Below are 5,629 nucleotides of genomic sequence, written 5' to 3'. Positions count from 1 at the left end.
AGGCAACGTAGAGAGAGCGGCGGTGAGAGAGTGATGGTGAGACAGACTGGGGTGTAAGAGGTATGGAGGGGGAGAAGGAGAGAGAGGAAGGGGATAGTTCGAGAGAGAGAGAAGGGGCAAGTGAGAGAGAGAGGAATGAGAGAGGCGTAGCAAGACGAGAGAGAGGAAAAAAGAGAGAGAGAGATAGTGAGCGAGAGAGAGAGGGACAATAGAGACGGCGAGAGTGAGAGAGAGGGGGCGAGAGAGTGAGTGGACCAAAAGAGCGAGAGCACGTGGGCGATTATGAAAGCGAGGGAGAGAAAGGCATTGAGAGTGAGAGAGTAAGCATGAGAGAGGGAGACAAGGAGCGCGAGACAGACCGAGAGTCGGGAAAAGGGGTTGTGATAGAAAGCGAGAGAGTGACAGAGAGGGGCTAGAGAGGATGACAGTGAGTGGTGGAGAAGGGGAAAAGGGGATGAGAGAGGGGAAGAGACTGAGAGGGAGTGAGAGAGAATGAGAGAGCACGATGAAGCAAGAACGAGTCAGGGAGACAGCTGGCGAGACACAGAGTGAGCGGGGAGAGCACGAGAGAGACAGCGAAAAAGAGAGAGGGTGAGAAGAAGGAAAAGAGGGGTCGGATAGGAGAGACAGTGTGTGTGTGTGACAGATAGACAGCGAGAGAGAGAGAGACAGAGCGAGAGAGAGAGAGAGCGACAGAGTGATAGGTGTGTGTGAGAGAGAGATAGAGAGAGGAAGAGACAAAGAGAATGGGAGCGAGAGAGAGAGAGACAGTGGTGCGAGAGAAGGTGACAGGGAGAGGGGCAAGAGAGGGAGTGACGGTGCGAGAGCGAGAACTAGAGTGAGGGAGTGAGGGAGAGCGAATGAGAGAGAGAGAGCTGGGGAGAAAGAGACATGGCTACAGCGAGAGAGATGGAGCGAGAGAGGGAGACATGGAAGGGATGAGAGAGAGAGAGAGCCAGAGTGAGAGAAAGAGACACAGAGAGATGGACAAAAGGGTCGAGAGAGAGAGTGGGCGAGAGAGAGAGAAAGGCAAGACAGAGAAAGCGGTGGTGAGTGACGTCGATAGCGAGAGAGTCAGGGGAGAGCGTGAGAGAGAGACGGTGTTGAGCGAGACAGAGAGAGGGGTCGAGAGAGGGCGATAGGGAACGTGGTGAGAGAGGAACAGAGGGTGCGAGGACGAGACTGAGAGAGGGGGATGAGAGAGAGCAATGCGGCAAGAGCAAATGAGGGAGATGGGTGGCGAGTGAGAAAGAGGGTGACGCAGAGAGAGGGCGAGACCGAGAGAGAGGGGAGCGAGAGAGGGCGACAGGGAGGTTTTGAGAGAGACAGAGCCAGAGCAGAGAGATGGAGAAAGGGAGTGAATGACTGAGAGAGAGAAAACGGCGGATACGAGAGAGAGTGTGAGAGAGTGAGTGAGCGAGAGGGCAAGAGAGAGAGAGAGGGGACGAGAGAGCCAGAGCGAGAGCTAAGGCACAGAGATATGGAGAAATGGAGAAAGCGAGAGAGAGAATGAGAGAGCGAGCGAGCGAGAGGACGAGAAAAGAGGGCGGTGAGCGAGAGAGAGTGGTCCAAGAGGGAGGAAAGAGGGGGCAGAGATGAGAGAGAGTGAAAAAGAGAGAGCGAGCGAGGGAGAGAACGTGGGCCTGAGACAGCGAGGGGATGAGAAAGAGAGAGCCACAGCGAGAGCAAGAAACACAGAGAGATGGAGAAATGGGCGAGCCACAGGGTGACAGAGGGGACAGATGCAAGAGAGAGTATGAAAGAGTGAGCGAGGGAGAGAGAGAGCAAGAGACAGCAAGAGAGGGAGGATGACAGAGAGAGAGATGGAGAGATGGGCAGAAGCAAGAGAGAAAAAGACAAGGCAGAAAGTGCGGGGTGAGAGTTGGGGAGAGACAGGGGAGAGGGAGAGACAGAGAGAGGGGAATTGAGCGAGAGAGAGAGAGAGAGACGAGAGAGGGCGACAGACAGAGGGTTGAGAGAGGAGGAGATAGTTTGAGAGTGAGACCGAGAGCAAGAGAGAGCATTTGAGAGAGAACGATTAGGCAAGCACGAATGAGGGAGAGAGGTGGCGAGATGGGGAGAGGGTGTGTCCGATAGAGGGTGAGAGTGAAAGAGGGGAGTGAGATACGGCAACAGGGAGCGGTCAGAGCGAGAGAGCCAGAGAAAGACAGCAAGAGACGCAGATAGATGGAGAAAAGGGGTGAGGGAGTGAGAAAGTGTGTGAAAGAGAGAGTCGGTGCAAGAGAGGGCGACACAGAGAGATATGACAGAGGATGACAGGGTTCAAAAGCGAGAGCAAAAAGAGATCAGAGAGTGCGAATAAGGGAGAGAGGTGGCGAGTGAGAGAGAGAGGACAAGAGCGAGAGAGAGACAGGGAGGGGATGCGAGAGAGAGATCAAGAGACGAAGTGAGATGAAAAAAGGGGGCGAGCGAGCGAGAGAGAGAGAGCGTGGGAGAGCGAGAGACAAGGCTAGCAAGAAACAGAGAAATGAGAGATATGGCCGTGAGAGAGAGCGGGCGTGAGTGGAAGGGAGGGCCGAGAGAGCGAGGGAGACAGAGAGAGAGAGTGCAAGAGAGAGAGACGAGTGACAGATGGCGACTGGCAGAGGGGTGAGAGAAAAGGGACTGTCCGAGAGCGAGAGAGATAGGATGAGAGAGAGCGATGAGGCAAAAGTGAATGAGAGAGAGAGCGAGAGAGAGGGAGATAGAGAGCAGGGGAGAGAGACAGAGGCATGGAACGAGAGAGGAGAGCGAGAGAGAGGCATAGACAGAGAGAGGAGTGAGAGAGATAGAGCGAGAGACACAGAGACAGGAATGAGAGAGGGGGGAGCGAGAAGAGAGAGGGATTCGGCGAGTGACAGTGGAAAAGGAGAGACCGAGAGCAAGGGGGCAGTGAGTGGTGCAGAGAGCGGGGGCGAGTGTGAGAGCAAGCAAGAGAGAGAGCGAGCGAGTGGAGGGGAGAGAGGGTGATAGCAAGAGAGAAAGGGGGCGTGAGAGAGGAAGGGGAGAGAAGGGGTGAGCGAGTGAGAGAGGGAGGAGTGACAGAGAGAAGAATGAGCAAGCGAGGGGAAGCGAGAAAAGTGAGAGAGGGGATGAGACATAGTGAAGGGGCGAGAGAGTGAGACCGTGGGGTGAGAGAGAGGGGGCTTGAGAGCGACATATAGGGATAGAGTGAGAGTAATAGCTAGAGCAAGAGACGCAGAAAGATAGAGAAAGAGGGCGAGCAAGGAGAGAGATTTAGAGAGAGAGCGAGAGAGAGGTGCAAGACAGAGAAAGTGGGGGTGAGGGGGATAGCAAGAGAGACGGGATGGGTGAGAGAGACAGAGGGGGAGAGGGAGTGAGAGGGTTAGAGAGGGGATGAGAGAGAGAGAGCTGGGGACAAGTGAGAGAGAGAGGCATGAGAGAGAGGGAGTGAGAGAAGGCAGCGAGACTGAGAGAGGGTTTTCGAGAGAGCGAGCACAATGGAGTGAGAGAGAGAGAAGGAGTGATAGAGAGTGTGAGGAGGCGAGATGGGGCTACAGGGAGGGGTGAGAGGAAGAGGGGAGAAAAGGGGTGTGCAAGAGTCAGAGAGGGTAAGAGAGATAGAGAGAAGGTCAAGAGAGAGAGGGGAGAAAAGGGATGTGAGGAAGAGGGGAAGATAGAGAGTGGGAGAGAGAGAGAAGGGGGTGTGAAAGAGAGAGAGGCAAGAGACAAAGGTAGAGGGAAAGGGAGACAGCGCGAGAGAGGAAGTGAGAGGGGGCGAGAGTGAGGGAGAGAGGGGCGGATACAATAGAGAAAGTGCAAGTGAGCAAGAGAGACAGGAGACAAAACAAAGACAGAGAGGGAAAAGGAGAAATAGAGAGCAAGAGAGAGGCAAGACAGAGAGAGTGTTTGGGAGAGAGGGGATAGAGAGAGACAGAGTGTGGTTGAGAGACGGAGGGGGAGAGGGAGAGAGAGAAGGGGTGACCAAGTGAGAGAGTGTGGTGAGGGCGAGAGAGGTAGAGAGAGAGTTGGTTGAGAGAGATCAGCGAATGTGAGAGCGAGCAAGAGAGAGAGAGCAAGGGCGAGAGACAGATAGAGAGCAGCGAGATGGGTGACAGGGAGAGGCAGAGGGTATGAAAGTGGATAAAAGAAAGAGGGGAAGAGAGCGAGAGGGCGGGAGAGGGAATGAGAGAGCGTGATGAAGCAAGAGCGAGTCAGGGACGCAGGTGGCGAGAGACAGAAAAGGCGACAGCGAGAGCGAGAAAGTGGAGCGAGAGAGGATGACGGAGGGGATGAGAGACAGAGAGAGCCAAAGCGAGAGCAAGAAATACAGAGAGATGGAGAAAGGAGGAGAGAGAGTGAGAGAGAACTGGACTGTCATGGAAATTATATCGACTTGACTCAATAATTAGCAAGAGCAAAGAAAGGGTCTTTATTTTAAAAATCCTTCAGGATTTTGAAACATTACACTAAGTCAGATGCCTCAATGCAATGGGTAACAAAACATTATACAGATGCGTGCCGAATAGCGTTCCTTATCACACTCTCACGAGCAAAGACTGGGGAAACCCAACTTGTTATCCTCTCATCCCCTGGTCCTAGACATAACAGTTATTCAGCATTGGCTGAGTTCAACTATCGCAAGGTCGAGTTGAATGTTTACAGAATGCAAACAGGGGTAAGATAACTGCAAAACTTCATCAAAACATCGTGTATAAAGCTTAGTACAACACTGATTAGAAGAAAATCATTCTCTTTAAATTTCACTGTAAATGGATAATTATTTTCACAGTAAATGGATAATTTTCCTTTACAAAATCCCCCTTTTTGTAGTTTTATAGCAGCAAGGACAACCACAGCAACAAAAACAAAAAAGAAACTGCGGCAGAATAGCTATATATGAGAAAATGTTTCAGAAACACCAGGCCTTTCCACAGACACCACTTACCCGAAGCACAGCTTTGTGGTGGTATCGTCACTTGCTCTGGTATGCCCTGTACGCATCCCATGTTCACACGTCACACTCGTGAAAGTCATGGTAGGGCTGGGTCCACGCAATGCCCCTGCCCTTACGAATAGTCCTACCATGGCGCTTGCTAAGCGTGTGAGCTGGCGAAGCCGCATATTTGTATGAGGCTTCTAATCACTGCTTGCACTTAATTGGTTCCAGTGCTGCCCGATGTCTCCTCAGACCCAGCTACACGCTTGCAATGGCTGGTGTGTATCCACATGGCTCTTTCTGCGATTTTAACTGCTGGTCTGTATGGTGATGAGCACTTGAACTGGTCCCAGCCATCTTCGTTTCCAGTTTTTTTCCTGCTGAAGCCGTTCACCGCTATCGAGTCTCAAGGTTCTAGATCATGCAGCTTCCATTCTGCTGGTCGTGGTAGTGCTGTTTTCACTTGATTCTGTATTTCAGATAAAAGTGTGGAGAGTTTTATACAGTAACACAACATCTCATCCTCGCAGTGGCTTGTTATTTGTCTTACCTTAGGTCTTTGGCCAATTCCTGTGTTGGGCGGTGTACCAAACAAAATCTCAAATCGGCGAGGATTCGCTCTTCCTCTCCTTATAGATCTCATCTACATTCGTACAATCGGAAATGCCTTTTCCCAGTCACCTCTCGTTCCTCACAACATTTTGTCATTTTTTTAAGCTAAAATTTTCT

The sequence above is a fragment of the Chiloscyllium plagiosum genome, unplaced genomic scaffold (genome assembly GCF_037043375.1).
Source record: "Chiloscyllium plagiosum isolate Xiang-an unplaced genomic scaffold, Cpla_swu_hap1 HiC_scaffold_39, whole genome shotgun sequence".
Taxonomy (NCBI): Eukaryota; Metazoa; Chordata; class Chondrichthyes; order Orectolobiformes; family Hemiscylliidae; genus Chiloscyllium; species Chiloscyllium plagiosum.
Note: the sequence above shows the minus strand (reverse complement) of the source record.